The following is a 17172-nucleotide window of genomic DNA, read 5'->3' on the forward strand; positions in this document are numbered from 1 at the left end:
AAGTAATCCATACGACTCCACTGGTGTCGTATGGAAGATTCATATCTTCTGAAGCAATATGATAGGTGTGGGTGAGAAACAGATAAATATTTAAGTCCTTTTTTAATATCAATCTCCACCTTTGACCCGCCTCGACCAGTAGGTGGCTGAATGTGAAAGTGAAAGTCATTTCCACACCAGAATGTGGGAGTGAAAGTGTAGATTTATAGTTAAAAAGGGCTTAAATATTGATCTGTTTCTCACCCACACCTACCATATCGCTTCTGAAGACATAGATGTAACCACTGGAGTCTTATGGATTACTTTTATGTTGTCTTAATGTCCTTTTTTGGACATTCTGAGTTCTGGTTACGATTCACTTGCTTTGCGAGGACCTTGAAATATTATTTTAAAAAACGTAGTTTGTGTTTTGCAGAAGAAAGAAAGTCATACGCACTAACCGACTGTAAGTCCAAATAAAATTTTAGAGCAAAAATGCAACTTCCGAATTGTGTACACCATTATTTATGTGGACAGGATTAAATCCTTGTTTCCACAAGACCAGAACCTGTGTCTTGAGGATGCTCGCGCAATGTGCTATCTGTAATATGAGATGGAAATGTGTTCACATTTGAATTGATCCAAAAATGTCTGATGGGGGATGACGATTGTCAGTAATTAGGCTGAATGGGTTAATTTCAGGATACATGAACTTTTGGTAGCAACATCTTGATTTTACATTTGATCATGCTGCAAGAGTAAAGCAGTCTTGCGGAAACTTACACTGTCTCAGATGACAACTAATCAGGGCTGCTGTGGGTCTCGCATCTGATCAGATGGTAGGAAAAAATAATGTAGTCTATAAAGGAATGCAACGCTGTTGGGATGCAATCTTGGCTAATAGGTGCACACATTTGTGCTGTTTACACCACTCTGTCTTGGGAAATTTGCTCTGGTGGTGTTGCTGACAGAAACAAATAAAGTGTCATTTGCATATCCATTCTCATTGGTCACTTTACACATCAGAGAAGATTTTTGGCTGTCAGGCTCTACTGGCATTCGTGCAGTGATTCCAATTTGCCTAGGCTACGGCACATGAGAGAAAAATCAAATAATATAAATATTTATACACTATATACATCTGGATTATGCACATTTGTGAGAGATTGATCAAAACTGTTCATTTATTATATTCATATAAATTTTTGAGGGGCCAGAGTGCCTCTTATGACAGACTGCCACAAGACCTTCAGTAAATCAGTCAATTTGAAATAGTACTAAAACCAAATGATACGTAATGTATAGAACGTTTGTATGTCTATTTTTGTATTCTCTCGGAAATTTGTTCAAATGGGATCAAGTATAACTGCTTTATATGGATGTGGTGGTACTGTAAGACACAAGCCAATGTTACTAAGCTAACTTAGTTGATGTTTATAAATATGTTTCTGCCTGCCAAAAGATTTTGGATTTGTTTCAGACGAATACTGTGGATTCACTAAAATATGTTTGCTATAGCTGCCTCCTAAATCATCGTCATTGCTAGGCACATATCTAAAATTCAAATGCACAGTTTTTGCATTCGAATGTGCAGTTTTATCTTAAATTAGATGTATATTTGAATTTCTCATTTTAATTTGACAGCCTTACCAGTGCCGCGTTGTGGACTTTTGAAATGAGGAGGCAGAGTGTCATCTCAGCATTTTATTTTTTCAATTCAACATAAATTCCTTTTTCAGTTCCAGTTGACATTTAAATAGCTTTCAGGTTAAACCCATACAAATCTGAAATCTGATTTATCACAACATATGATATGAAAAAGTATGCCTGCATAAAAATAGAGAATATAAAAAGTGACATATTTTGCTTATCAATGCAACAACATAATAACAAAATACTAAAATGGCTGTTGTTCTATATGTAACATATATTTTCCTTAAATTAGTTTATTATCATCAAATTTGTTCCCCCAGCCACTGGGGGTTGCGTCAGGAGGGGCATCCGCCGTAAAACCTGTGCCAAGACAAATATGCAGATCACGGATGATCCGCTGTGGCGACCCCTAATGGGAGCAGCCGAAAGAAGAAGATTATCATCAAATGTGTAAAGGCTATGTACATACAGTTTATGCCCCCAAAAAATGAATATTATATATGTTAATATATGGGATGGGAAGGCATATGAAATATCTTTTAACTTACACTGTAAATAAGCATGAAATACGTATATGTTTGTAAGTTAATATTAACACTGTTTATTAAATCAAGTCAAATGAAAGACTCATCAAGTGTATGCATTGTTTTATTTTTTATTTTTTTTTTATTTATTTTTTTTGCATTGCCTCAAAAAAAACAAAAAAAAACCTACAAGAATACAGCAACAAGCATATTTCATGTGTAGGAAGTGGAGACATTTCATGGAAATTAACTCACCATAAATTGGACGTGGCCCCTTTAAGAACCAGAGTTTTGCGACATTTGCTTTCCGGCACTCTCTCTCTTTCATGTTGTGCATGTGTGCTGGTTAGAGATGTGAGAACATACATTGTGCAAGAGAGCTCCCGGTTTTGATCATCGGATGAGAATTCTTGGGTAAATATCTAATTTTACACAAAATGCTTATAAATTGCATTAAATATGTTCAAATGAGTCATATGTTCAAACTGAGTGTTTGTTATGGATCATTTTTGAAGGATGCATATGGATTGCATGTGTGAAGTTTGACGAGGACTGGTTATGTAAATTTAGTATTAATCTTATCTTATTTAATCATATTTAATGATTTATATCCCAGTGTTTTCCAATTAAGTGAACATGTGTAATGAGAATTTTATTGCTTTAAACTGTTGTACATGTCCTTAAAGCCTGGTTAAAAATGCATAAAATGCTCTGAGTGATTTAAGCAAGTACTTAAATGTATAAAATGCTGTGAATGATATAAGCATGTAATAAGGTGATGTATGCTGAAGATATGGGCAGGCTAATGCCCTGTTTGTATTTTCATTTTCATTTCATTTCCATATTTCATTACCGTATTTCATTGTACCATATTTCATTTCCGATTTTTCATTTTACCGTTTTTTCATTTTACTGTGTTTCACATATATCAGCATTCCTTTTTTTATATATGGCCCCATTGACTGTTGTTTTTTTTTTTGTTTTTTTTTTTAACAGCCGTCAGATAAACCCCCCCAAAAATAGTTTTGTATCCTGTGCTGTTTATTTACAACTCACCGACTACACATGTATATTTCTTCTGTTCACCTATTATTTTTATAGTCATTTTATATTTGGTTCCCTATCTGTCACTCACTCGACGTTGTGTCGATGTTGTGACACTAGGGGTCACTCTTGGGAGCCCCAAACACCTCTGCTTTTTTGAAAAAAGGCCTATGGGAATCAGCAAGTGGAATTTGCATGCCACTCCCCCGGACATACGGGTATAAAAGGAGCTGGTATGCAACCACTCATTCAGATTTTCTTTTCGGAGCCAAGAGGTTCTATTCATTGAAGCTGAATTCATCCGCGAGTTCATTCACCTTATTTGCTGGATTTTACGGTGCATTTCAGCGGCTTCTCCCCCTCTGCACCCGTGGAGTGCAGAGAACGCCCCTGGGCGCTTCGGCAGAATAACAAATGAGTATATTCTAAAAAGAGTATATTTTCATTCTAAAAGAGCGGCACACACGGAACATCTTTTTAAAGATGCCTTTCCGTTTGTGTGTTATTCCTGATTGTGGTCGTTATCTCTCCGCTTCTGACGGCCACGATCGATGTCTTACGTGTCTGGGCACTGCCCACGCGGATACATCGTTCGTGGATAGGTCTTGTCCTCATTGCGAGAACATGACCGTTGCAACGTTGCGGTCGTGGCTTGCATTCGTAAGAAAGCAAGCCACCCCAGGGGCTCCCCGCCTCGGTCCTTCTACCTACGGGTATGAGGCCGTGCCAGTTAGCACTGGGGGCGATTTGGGGACATCAATGGGACCACCTCCACTGGGTATCCCCCCACGGACCTCCCATTTCCCAGCACGCTTGCTTGCCCCGGTCGGGCGCTCAGATGAGACGGCCGGCTCGTCTCAGGGCGAGTTCGACCTCTTGTTTGGAGCCCAGGAAGAAGAGTTTTCGAGCGCAGCTTCGGAGAACGGGCTAGTCCAGTCGGACGCAGTACACCAAGCCTACCGACCTCGCTTTCCGGGCGACGAAGGTCCCGGCGCAGTCTCTCGGGCAGGCGATGTCCACCCTTGTGGACCAGGAGCGCCACCTTTGGCTCAACTTGGTTGAGATGCAAGAGGCTGACAAGGCACGGTTCCTTGACACCCCCATCTCCCAGGTTGGCCTGTTCGGTGGCACCGTCGAGGACTTTGCCCAGCAGTTCTCGGCGGTGAAGCAGACGGAGGCCATACAACACATCCTGCCCCAGCGCGGTTCAAGACCCCGCACCCCGTCTGCTCGTCGCCAAGGACATCCTCCTGCAGCAACAACACCGGCTCCGCCGTAGCCTGCCTCCGTGGCCCGGCCCCTGCGTGGAGCCCAATGCAGGAAGCAGACGCCACCTGTCTCACGGCCGGCCACTAAGAACCCGAGGAAGGCTTCGAAGCACCCCTGAGACGTGCGACCCAGGGGCGAGGAGACCTGCTTCTCTGGAGCTGGTGAGCAGACCACTCCATCCCCCGGTGGAGGGCCGGGAGGAGAATCCTTGGTTTCATTTATTTTGCCGCATGCCCAAGAGGCTGCGGTACCCAAAAGTTCAACAGAGTGGTTTTCTCATTTCCTGGGTCACATGTCCGGTGCGCACGGCCGTCGTCACGACCACTGTCCGCCGTCCCATTTTTGCAGGTATGGCGCTCCAACGGCGGACCCCCCGCCCCTGTGCACCCAGCTGTGGCACAAACACGCCCATACGGGATTGTTCCGGTGGACTATGGGGACGAGATTCCTCCTCCCCCCTCCTCGGCCAATCTTATGGTGGGCGGCAGGAGCCAGGTAAGTGCTTCGATGTCCCTGGACTCAGCACGGCCACGGGGCTCAAGTCCCCTCAATGTGGCACCTCGAGCTCTGCCCCGCCGCGAGGCCCCACCTGCCGGTACGTCCGACGTGATCATTCCCTTGCTCCCCCTCACCCGGAGTTTGGGTGCGTGGCTCGCGTTTTCCAACCCATCTTGATGGCTAACCCGGACCATCCGACTCGGCTACGCGATTCAGTTTGCCAGGTGCCCGCCCAGGTTCAGCGGCGTCCGCTTCACCTCGGTGAAGGGCGAGTACGCCACTACCTTGCGTGCGGAGATCTCGACCCTTCTGCGCAAGGGTGCGATAGAGCCTGTCCCTCCAGCCGAGATGAAGAAAGGGTTCTACAGCCCTTACTTCATCGTACCGAAGAAAGGCGGTGGGTTGCAACCAATCCTGGACCTGCGAGTACTGAACCGGGCTTTGCACAGACTCCCGTTCAAGATGCTGATGCAAAAACGCATTCTAGCGAGCGTCCGGCATCAAGATTGGTTCACGGCGGTAGACCTGAAGGACGCGTACTTCCACTTCTCGGTCTTACCACGACACAGACCCTTCCTGTGGTTTGCCTTCGAAGGCCAGGCATACCAGTACAAGGTCCTCCCCTTCGGCCTGTCCTTGTCCCCTCGCATCTTAACGAAGGTCGCAGAGGCAGCCCTTGCCCCGCTAAGGGAAGTGGGCGTGCGCATCCTCAACTATCTACTACTGGCTAATCTCACTCTCGAGAGTTGCTGTGTGCACACAGGTACCTCGTACTCTGGCACCTCAGCTGACTGGAGCTTTGGGTCAACTGGGAAAAGAGCAAGCTCTCTCCTGTTCAGAGCATCTCTTTTCTCGGTTTGGAGTTGGACTCAGTCTCGATGACGGCACGCCTCAGGAACGAGCGCACACAGTTGGTGCTGAACTTTCTGAAGGCATTCAGATGGAGGACAGCGGTTCCACTCAAATTTTTTCAGAGGCTCCTGGGGCATATGGCATCCTCAGCGGCAGCCACACCGCTCAGGTTGATGCATATGAGACCGCTTCAGCACTGGCTTCAGACTCAAGTCCCGAGATGGGCATGGCACCACGGGACACATCGCGTGGCCATCACGGCGATCTGTTGCCGCCTCTTCAGTCCTTGGACCGACCTTGCATTTCTACGGGAAGGGGTTCCCCTAGAGCAGGTCTCCAGGCATGTCGCAGTTACAACATATGCCTCCAAGATGGGCTGGGGCACCATATGCAATGGGCATACAGCCGCCGGCTCCTGGACTGGCCCATGGCTACGTTGGCACATCAACTGCCTAGAGTTGTTGGCAGTACTGCTTGCCCTGCAGAGGTTCCGGCCGTTGATCCAGGGCAAACACGTGTTGGTCCGGACGGACAACACAGCGACAGTAGCGTACATCAACCGTCAAGGCGGTCTACGCTCCCGTTGCATGTCACAACTCGCCTGCCATCTCCTCCTCTGGAGTCAGCAGTGCCTCAAGTTGCTATGAGCCACTCTCATCCCGGGCGACCTCAACACCACAGCGGACGCGCTGTCACGACAGGTTACACTCAGGGGAGAGTGGAGACTCCACCCCCAGGTTGTCCAGCTGACTAGTCCATTAACCAACCATAGTTGATTATGAAAACATGTAGAATTGCACATCCAAAACCTGGTGTCTAGCAGCTCTGCGGCAGACCTGTTTTTGGAAGTGAAAGTATTAGGTTGCTCTTTTTTGAATTCATCCCAGTGGGAATAGAAGAGACCTTATCATTGCCTGAGGAACAACAACATGCCTTCAATGTTGCTTTAGGAATTAAATGATTTATCTTGCAAGGAAGATTTGGTTCAAGAGAGTTTCACAGGCTTATTTATGAATGTCAGTCGTGGCTCAGATTTTATATACAAGATTAAATATTTAGATAACTTCATTAGAGGTAGATCCATTCAACCTATGATTAACAAGAGGAAGAGAATGAGTGACAAAGAATGAGAAAAAAAACTGCGAGATCCCTTAAAGGAACAGTTCATTGAAAAATGAAAGTTCTATCATCATGTACTCCCCATCATGTTGTTCATTCTTACGTGGACCCAAAACATTCAGCAGAATGTTACTGCTGCTTTTTTCCATACAACGAAAATGAATGTGAACTGGGTCTGTCAAGCTCCAAAAAAATCACACAAAAAATTACTGTAATAATGTCATCATTGGTCATGGCTTGACAAGTTTGAATATGCAGAAGCACCAGTGAAATTTGCGTTATGGCAGAGGGGAAGGATATCAGTGAATTAGGACTTAAATTTTGGTCTCCTCCTCACACAGAGCTATCGTATGTTTTCAGAAGACTTGAAACATAGTGCCATGGTCACTGTATGCTGTAAGATCACTATAAAATTCTTCACAGTGTATAATTTCATGTTCCACGGAAGAAATTCACACAGTTTTGGGACAACATGAGGATGAGAAAACAATGGCATACTTTTCATTTTTAGGTGAACTATTTATTTAAATTGCTTTACAGACAATTCTTTAAACTCTTATGGCTAAACTAAAATGGAAGTTCCTTCTAAATTTTATTACACAGCATGTCGTGAGCGAATCTCAGTATGCTCCAACAGGGGCACAATTTCTTTCCACAGGCGTGTTAGCAATGTGTTAGCCAATGTTCAAATGCTCAAGGCTCACTTTCCTTCAAGCCTAATTTCACGCTGATGGTTGTGAAAACATCAGTAGTTTAACCTCAGCAGAGGTCACGCACAACTGAGAAGACAGACAACAGCGATGCAGCTGTGTTTTTCGGAAGTCTAAAACCAAATTACATCACAGCAGGTTGTCTTAAAGGAACAGTTCACCCAAAAACATTTCTTCTGCCATCATTTACTCACCCTGATATTGTTCCAAATGTGTATACTGTTATATTGTATACAGAAAATGCACACAGAACAATTCTTCAAAAATATTCTCCATTTGTGTTCCACAGAAAAAGTAACAGCATACGGTTTTGGAACAATGTTAGGGAGAGTAATTAATGACACAATTGTGTAAACTTTTCCTTTAAGTCTAGAATCCAAAGGGGAAAATTAAGTCATCAAGATAACATCTCAAATTACAGCAGATTTATTTAGGTCGCCTCACACCAGAAGAGTTCTTTGATGTCTTTCGTGTTAGCAACGTTTGTCATTTTCAACAGGCACACACTGTGGAAAGTAAATGACGCAGAAATTGTCTCAGATTTTGTGTCCAGTTTGAGTCTCTCATGTCTGTCTGGATCAGACTGGATCTGTCTGCAGGAGACACGCCAAAAGCAAGTAGAGGAATGAACATTTCCACATTTAAGATTCTGTTTCTCCTTTATCTCTTTAGTGTCCATTCAGATCCGGTTATTTTCTCTTCTAGTTCCCTGTAGCCTCCCCCACCACACACAAAAACTCAAACACACACCTCGGCCTGCCTACAATCTCCCTCTCTCTCTCTCGCACATCCTCCCTTTTGAGGCTGTCAAATGTGTTGTTTGAGATTAAGTTTGATGTTTGCAGAGAGAATCCAAATCTGAACTCGAATTTCCACAATTGCCAGTATTTTAAATGAGCTTCAGAAAGAGCTTTTAGACACATACTGTAGATGTAATAAAATGAAGTGGTGTCATAGAGAAGTGTTTGTGTCCCTTCTGGATGGATGGATGGATGGATGGAATGAAGCAGGCCTTCTTGCTTAGTTTCAATCCACACACACACAATTCTCTGAACTAAACAGCAATCAAACTAATTTTATTTCTGTGTCTAAGGGTCACTGTTTCCACCACCGGGCTGACCCAGATAAATCTGGGCATGTATATTCACCATTATTTGACTCTGGGCTCTCAAGCAGTTGTCACAAAAGAGCCACAGCTTGCAAAGCTACTGACCCACATTGCTAACACTTCGACTGCTTACAACACAATGGATTTCAATGAAAGTCTGAATGCAGCGTTTTCTGGTAATGCCCAAACTCTCCCACCCATCAAACTATACAAATCAAAGGACCTGGTTTACCTAGGTTTACCATCCATACACACACTCTGCAGATACATTTAAAGGGATAGATCAAACAAAAATGAAACTTCTGTCAATAAAAGTGGATCAGAGACAGCCATCTTTCCTCTTTCATAGTATGTAGAAGAGCAGCTTGAACATTCTGCTGGGTAACTCCCTTTGTGTTTCACACAAGAGAGAAATTAAAACAGATTTGGAATGATGACAGTGAGTATATGTGAGAATCTTCATTATTAACCCTTTACAATTAGGTTGTATTTGTTACCATTACTAAATGTCATGAGCAGTGGCATCTCAGGGCCATTATTTTGTGTGGGGCACAAACAGTCACTTAACAATCAGTTATTTGACTGAACTTTGAAACATTGACAAATAATTCAAATTTCTGTCTGTCATTTTGACAGATAAGAAAGAAACAAGAAAAACATTTTGTTGGGGCTTCGTTCAGGAGCGGGTTTGATATTAGAAATAATTAATAATTATCAAAGATAATTATTAATTATTAAAATCAATAGCACATTGATTAGAATCAACATTATCTTAATAATCCTTCAAATAAAAAATAATCAAAGATAATTATTATTAAAATCAATAGAACATTGATTAGAATCAACATTCGCTTACTAATCCTTCAAATCAACAATAATCAAAGATAATTATTAATTATTAAAATCAATAGAATATATATAATAAGGATTAATATTGCAGAGGCACCACCCTGGAACCAGGGACTAATAACCAGACAGTATAGCAGTCTCAATATAGGATTGTTCTCTTAGGAAAGTCGACATCCAGTGAACATCGTCATTCAAAAGGTAAACAATGAAGGCTTGAATCCGAGCACTGACATACCCTGCCAGCCCTTGACACAGGTGTATGCAAAACAAACCAAAAACACGTCTCTTTAAAGTATAACAAAGTTTATTGATGCAGTAATGTCAATTAATAATCAATACAATGCAGTCGATAAACTTCTGACTTCTAACAACAAATTAAAGAGTAACATGATTAGATATGGTAACAGATAAGCCTATGATACATGAGAGGAGGGTAGGTGTGTGTGTGTGTGTGTGTGTGTGTGTGTGTGTGTGTAAGGAGTGAAGGAGTACATAAAATGGTGGGCATGGCCAGAGAATGTGGCCGCAAATGTGGGTGGAGAGACTGGTTAATGGCATCTGCCCATTTAACGTGTGTCTCAGCTGGTACGATAACTTGGGGACAAAGCTGGGCTCTTTCGCCAAGTTATCTGTTCGCCAAATGTGTGTGTGGGTATGTTTGTGTGGGGTCGTGTGTGTGTGAGGTTAGTATGAGAGAGAGAGAACAGGGTGACGGTACCGAAGCCAGTTTAGTGATCTTGGGAGAGATGGCAACCGTTAGTTTTATCACTCAGAGACGCGGTTAACGGCTCATAATCAATGGCAAATGCACAAACAGCCCAATGTGGTTGGACGACAACACAGCAAATCTCATTCGTGGTAACAGTGAGTGTGGCAGGGAGGAGGGCGTGGCCAGGTCGTGATGCTGCACACTCGGCCCCTAATCAGGCTAATCAAGCCCTCCAGAGGGATAAAGGCGACCGGAGGCAGCAGTTCCAGAGAGAGAGAGTTACGGGCAGCTGCCTGGCATGTGTTTGTGTTTGTCTTTTTGATTAAGTTAATCATTAAATGATTATTTATGTTGTCAAGCCAGTTCTCGCCTCCTCCTTTCCATTGAACTTCGTTACAGTGAGTTACAGTAATACCTGGAGTATTATTAGCAGCAAACTCAGCGGTCCATAAACTGTACAAGCAATAACCTTGATACACAAGAATAACACTATAATAATCTATCTCTGCCCAGACGTAAACCTCTTACTTGAATCGCATGAGAATGCGGGTGGAATGTGTTTTCGTCCGTCGTTTGACTCCAACTCGGATCCTGATCACAAAGACGATACTTTGTGATCAGCTGAATGCCACTTTAGTGAATTAAAGTACCAATTTCCTTCCGAAACAGCAAAATCTGTACATTATTCCAAACTTTTGTCCACCAGTGTATGTCGCGTGCAGGGAGAGGAGATGGCGCACGCTCCACACGAGGAGGCGTTGTGCAAGGCTCATCAATAGTAGCGATTGAATGCCACCATGGCGATTTATGTACGCTACCACTGACATATTGTCTTACCTAATCAGAATGTGATGATTCACTATGTCGGAATGGAAAGCCTTTACAGCTAAGAAGACGGCTAGCATTTCCAAGCAGTTGATATGCCACACCTGTTCTGCACCCGTCCAAGTGCCGAAAGCCAGGCGTCAATCGCACAGCGCACCCCAACCCATGTTGGACGCATCCGTGGTCACCACTTTCCATCTAAAAAACCTGACCCAGCATAATACCCTGCTGATAAAGGTTTGAAGCTGTCCATGGTGCTAGAGCAGCCAGACAGTGGCGAGTCACTTTGACAGGCATGCGCCCCCGGTGCCAGGTGTGACGCAGTACTTGGTGTTTGAGCCAGCACTGGAGAGGTCTCATGTGTAAAAGACCTAACGGTATGACAACAGCTGCTGCTGCCATAAAACCCAGCATTTTCTGAAAAGACTTGAAGTGGAAATGGAATGCTTTCCACAGTTTGAACTGAGATACACTAATGAATGGTCCAAACGCGCTCGCTTGTGAGCTGCGCACACATGCTCGTGGAGTCGAGTCAAACCCCCTAAAAAGGAGATTTGTTGGCTGGGAGAAAGTGTTTTTCGCCCAATTGACATTAAGACCTAGGCTGTTCAAATGGTGAAGTATCAAGTCGCTGTACTCGCATAGCAGAGCCTCTGATTGGGCCAGTAATAGCCGATCATCGAGGTAATTCAGAATGTGCACGGCGTTCATCTTCAAAGGAGCGAGTGCTGCATCGACACATTTTGTGAACATACACGGGCCAGAGACAATCCAAAGAGGAGGACTTTGAATGATATGTCGTTCCCTTGAACGCGAATCTCAAGAACAGCCTGTGATGTGGTACAATTCGGATATGAAAGTACGCATCCTTTAGATCTACTGACGCAAACCAGTCCTGTGGGCAGATGTGCGATAAGATCTGTTTCTGAGTTAAAATTCTGAATGGGTGTTTTGCAAGTGCACGGTCTCAGATGTTCTCAACTGTCTCAGATCTAAAACTAGTCGAAGCCCGCCGCCTTTCTTCAGAAAGAAAAGGTAGCAGCTGTAAAACCCTTTGTAGGTGTGGCAGCTCAGAACAATCTCTATCGCATCTTTTGCGAGGATATTGTGAATTTCTGCACGTAATAAAGGCACGTCCCATGATGGAACCGTCAAGGACAAAACGCTGTTGAAACGAGGCGGTCTGCATGCAAATTTGATCAAATACCCATGTTCGATCATTTTTAGCACCCAATCTGACATGCCTGTGAGCTCCTGCCACGTGTTCAAGTAACGGGATAGTGGGGCTTTATATTTGACACTAATTGTGAAGTGTTGGGAAGCGGTTGTGCACAGTGTGTGAAATGGTGAAGCAAGGCAAATTCTCAAGGATGGCCTGAGCCAAAGTTAATAAGTACACTAAGGTATGGTGTATGAGGTGCAAACATAAGAGAAAATTGTTTGTATGTGATCAATAAGAACAGAACCCAAAGAGGGCTCAATTCAAATGTCACAGATGCAGATAAGCCTGGAGGCCACCGTCTTTCTGCATATTGATGAGAAAATAACAGCTGTGACATTCTCTCTGTGCACCGTACAGGGAACGACCCCTATTTAGTCTCTCACAAGGAGATTTACTACCTCGGGGCGCAGAATGGGTGTGTCCTGCACTTGACCGTGGAGGATAGAACGCTGTTGAAGCGAGGTGGCCGCGTCGTGAACCGGAATGTATAACCGCACACTACCGTTTTTTTTATTTTAACACACTGAGAAATGCTCGGTAAGGCGTGCCACGCGACCGTGCAATGCACGGGTGGGCACCAAGTTTCATGCGTGTGTTGAGGGGAGCTGCCGTTTACAAGATGGAGCATTTTGTGTGTTGATCTTTCTCTGAGATGCCTGGAAGTGCGCCACGCGATCGGGAAACGCGTGAGTGGGCGCTGATAACAGGCAAAGATAGCTGCCGCTTATCAGACAGGAGCTTCTCACTCAGAGCATGTCATGCATCTGTGCACATTGCTAATAATGTAAAGGCTCGAGCGAGCTTACAATAGACACCAATCACCTGCAGTTATCATGGCGAGTGAGTTTGGTTGGAAAAGAAGAAAGAGCTTTTTCAGCCTTCAGCGTGCATCGAGCAGCCACTACGAGGTACGCACACTATTCAAGCAATGCAAGGAAGCGTTGCAATAAAAACTCATTTCCGGCGAGAATAGCGGGAAGGGCGAATCGAAAGATAATAGAAAAGGCAGGAGCTCTAGATTCCTATAAATGCTATACTTCCAGGGGGTTTTTCCCACTGGGGACTGACAGTGCTATTTGTGTCACACTACAAAGATGTTAAAATATGCCTGAGGACGGCAGCCCCTCCGATCTGGACACGTGTAGAGTAGGGCCCGGGCCAGGTATCAGTAAGCTGCGTGTGAACCTCAGGGAAGAACAACACTGATTTCAGAATCACGGTCTCTTACGGCAGACGGTGTGCAGTAATAATTCATTCAGACGAGAATGTTCTGGCTCGACAGGAGACGACCACTCAAGGCCGAGCTCATCAACCTCGTATCAATGGCCAGTGTGTGCTCCTCACCCTCGCTGGGGGGAGGGGCTGCAACATCCTCCATAGACCATTCTTCCATGTCCGATGCTGCAAAGGACACGGCATCATTATCATCGTCAGACCCACCGAATACGACAACACTGTGCTCATTCACAGAGGGCCGGAGGTCGTCGTGTGTGTACTGCACTGGAGAAGACGCTGCATGGGAAGATCGAGGGGCTCATGGGGCTTGCTCCGCCGCAAGATCCTCCTCGGGTTCTTCCATGCTTACCTCACAGCCCTGCCATGCTTCCTCATGTGGTCCCTCGAGACTTAACACAGAGAAAATGGTCGGGAGGGCGTGGGATGCAGAATCGTCCCTCAGAATGAGGGCAACCCTAAAGCGGAGCGTCTTGAGACTCATGTCCTCACAGTGAGGGCAGTCTGTCCCCATGAGAGCTGCTTTGGCATGGGTGCAGCCCAGGCAGCTCTCATGTTTGTCTGATGGAGCGATGTGTCACTCACAGGGACATTTGAGATACGACATCTTTAAAAAGACGTGTACACACAAGCAGCTCTTTTATAGAGTATTTTATGTCACTTGGACGGAATATTATATATATATATATATATATATATATATATATATATATATATATATATATATATCGCTGAAGCGAAGAACCCGATGCCAGTGGCGAGGCGGAGAAACAAATAGGCAAATCGTCAAAGCGTGTGCATATTATCTCACTAACTCGAATGAAGAGCATAAAAAAACTAATCAAAACGACAGACTCCCAATATTTAGCAGTCATTGATATCTAATACAAACCAATGCATCAACAACACAACACCTCAACACAATGGCATACAATTCAATGAAATGATGAACGGTGCTTAACTAATCCAACCAACAGCAATTTAGAAAAAAAATAGCTTTTAAAACTTACCAATGAAGTTCACTACACAGGTCTGTAGTCAAGAGCGGAAACTTCTGATGCTCATGTCAACAGCTGTCAAAAATATGCTCAAAGTTTTTGATTGGCTCAGGGGCAAAGGCAAACTAGCCCCTCAGGCCATCGTTGAATGCTCATTGCACATGTGCATGACGTTCTCCAGATCTCCATTGATTAACATTGAGGATGAAGGGCTAGCCCCACGCATAGCAAATGAGAAAGATTAAATGGCTTTTACGAAACATACCTTAATAATAATGGAATTTCTCAAAAGAATATACTTTTTTCTTGTATAATGGACATAAAACATGTTTAAGTTGTGGAAAATATATTATTTCTTAAAATAAATTTATGATGATGCCATGCAATTGAGGCTAGAAACCATGGCTTTTCTACCCTCCTTGCTAGCGCGTCCGACTCCCATGCCGGGATCGCTGGTTCAAATCCTGCTCGGGGAAGGTCGAGTAGAATGGGTGACATTAAAAATGAACAATAATAGCACAGCACTTATTAACAATTTGAGCTATATTTTCAACATTTTTTTTTTACAGCATTTATTAATCTTGGTTCATGTTCATTTAAATCAAGTTAGTTCATGATGCTTTAACTAATGTTGTTACACGGGACTCTGGAATACTCAATTCTGATTGGTCAATGGTGCCATCTAGTGATCTGATATTCCTGAATAACAACTGCACATCCGGGAATAAAGTTATCTAGTTATTGGATCACTGTGTGATTTCTACTAGTAAGCTAATAAATAATTTCAACTCAAATCAATATTTCATGTCCATTTATTTATTCATTTGGCAATTAGTCTTGTTGTAATAAGCTGGATAATGAATAGTCATTTTCAGAATAAACACCAACAGAACTCACAATCTGGAGGTGAAATTCAGCTGTTCAGTGATTTCTTTCTTCTCACATAATTTCAGTGTAAATCAATATTTTATGCCCATTTATTTATTTATTTGGTCAGTAGCTGAATAATAAGCAGGATTCTGATCACCCTGACGGTGTTTATTTTGCGATAACAACCGGCTGACTGTACATTACTTAATGTTTATAACTTTTAATGTTAAAAATATATTTTATGTTGAATGCATAATGTATATGTTGAAATCTAAATTAACCTAGACTAACAAGTGCTGTACAAGTATTGTTTATGAACTAATTTTGATAAGTACAGCCATATTGTAAAGGGTTACCTTTTAATTTTGTAATTTTTAATTTTGATCCATATAACAGCTTATCTGAAAGATCGCAAGCAGCCGGGTCTTCCATTCAGAAACTGTCTTTGTTTTAATATTTCAGCAACCTGAGAATTCGTCAGATCACAGTCTCAGGTCTATCGCATCATTTCTAAGTCACACACATTCACACACTCTGTTTTATGTCACTTGAGTCAATAATGTTAATTATTTTCAGTACACCGGTAATTACTGTGCAGGGAAATTTCACAGCTCTCTCACACAAGCACACACACACACACACACATTTACACACATACTCTCATCTGCGAGACAGGCAGGTATTCTTAACACTAACAGCAGCACAGCTATTTTCATCTCATTCAGTTCCTGCCTGTCTGCTCTGTTAACACAAACCCACACATACACACACACACACAGAGAGAGAGAGAGAGAGAGAGAGAGAGAAAGTAGGTGCTGGCACAGTCAAGTCCTGATAAAATACTTTTTTATTTGGAAGACTGATAACCTTGGTGGCATTGCATAAGTATGTGTGTACCACTGTCGTGTTTGTCTCAGTGTTGTTAATTTCATTCTGCCAGGGGGAAAAAGCATTTTCTTTTACTTCTCAGTCAAAGACCCAGTTAACTAGGTCAGTTAACCTTTGACCTACAGAACCTGAAGCTGTCAATTCTTAAAGAAATGTTCAGAGTTAAAGGGAAGAATTTCTGTGCCGCTTGCAGCACCAATTTCAATCTGTATAAGCATTATCAGATATAACAATATTCAGTCAACCAATGGTGTGGGTTTAGGGGGACTATCTGTTTTGTCCAAACAATGAAAGACAGGGCGAGTGTTTAAATGTTTTTTGAAAATAGTCATTATTTTGGTGCTATTTGGTGTATCCGGTAACTTTTGCATGATATTCGGCAAGGGTACCGAGAACGGATGTGACATAACTATCCGAAAAGCAGTGTTGGGGAAGCGACTTTGAAACTATAGCTTCCCAAGCTATAAGCTACCCATGACTTAAAGTAGCTAAAACTACAGTCAAATTACTCTTTTATAAAAATAAAAATAAATAAAAATAAAATAGCTACACTACAAGCTACTAACAAAAACTCAACCTTGTCTCATAGAATGAATGTTACTATAACAACATTTTTGCAAACTGACTTTTACGTGCCACGTTCTACGTTTCACTGCAGTTTCCTGGAGAAATAAACACTAGAGGCGCTACAACAACTGTGCGTTTTATTCACTTTCACCCAAATCACAACTACAACGGCTGATTTTGACTTTATAAACTCTTACTTTTTGCCCTATTACTAGCACACTGCTATGTTATGATATCAAAACACTTTAACTGTAA

This window comes from Myxocyprinus asiaticus, chromosome 13 (assembly GCF_019703515.2).
Source record: "Myxocyprinus asiaticus isolate MX2 ecotype Aquarium Trade chromosome 13, UBuf_Myxa_2, whole genome shotgun sequence".
NCBI lineage: Eukaryota > Metazoa > Chordata > Actinopteri > Cypriniformes > Catostomidae > Myxocyprinus > Myxocyprinus asiaticus.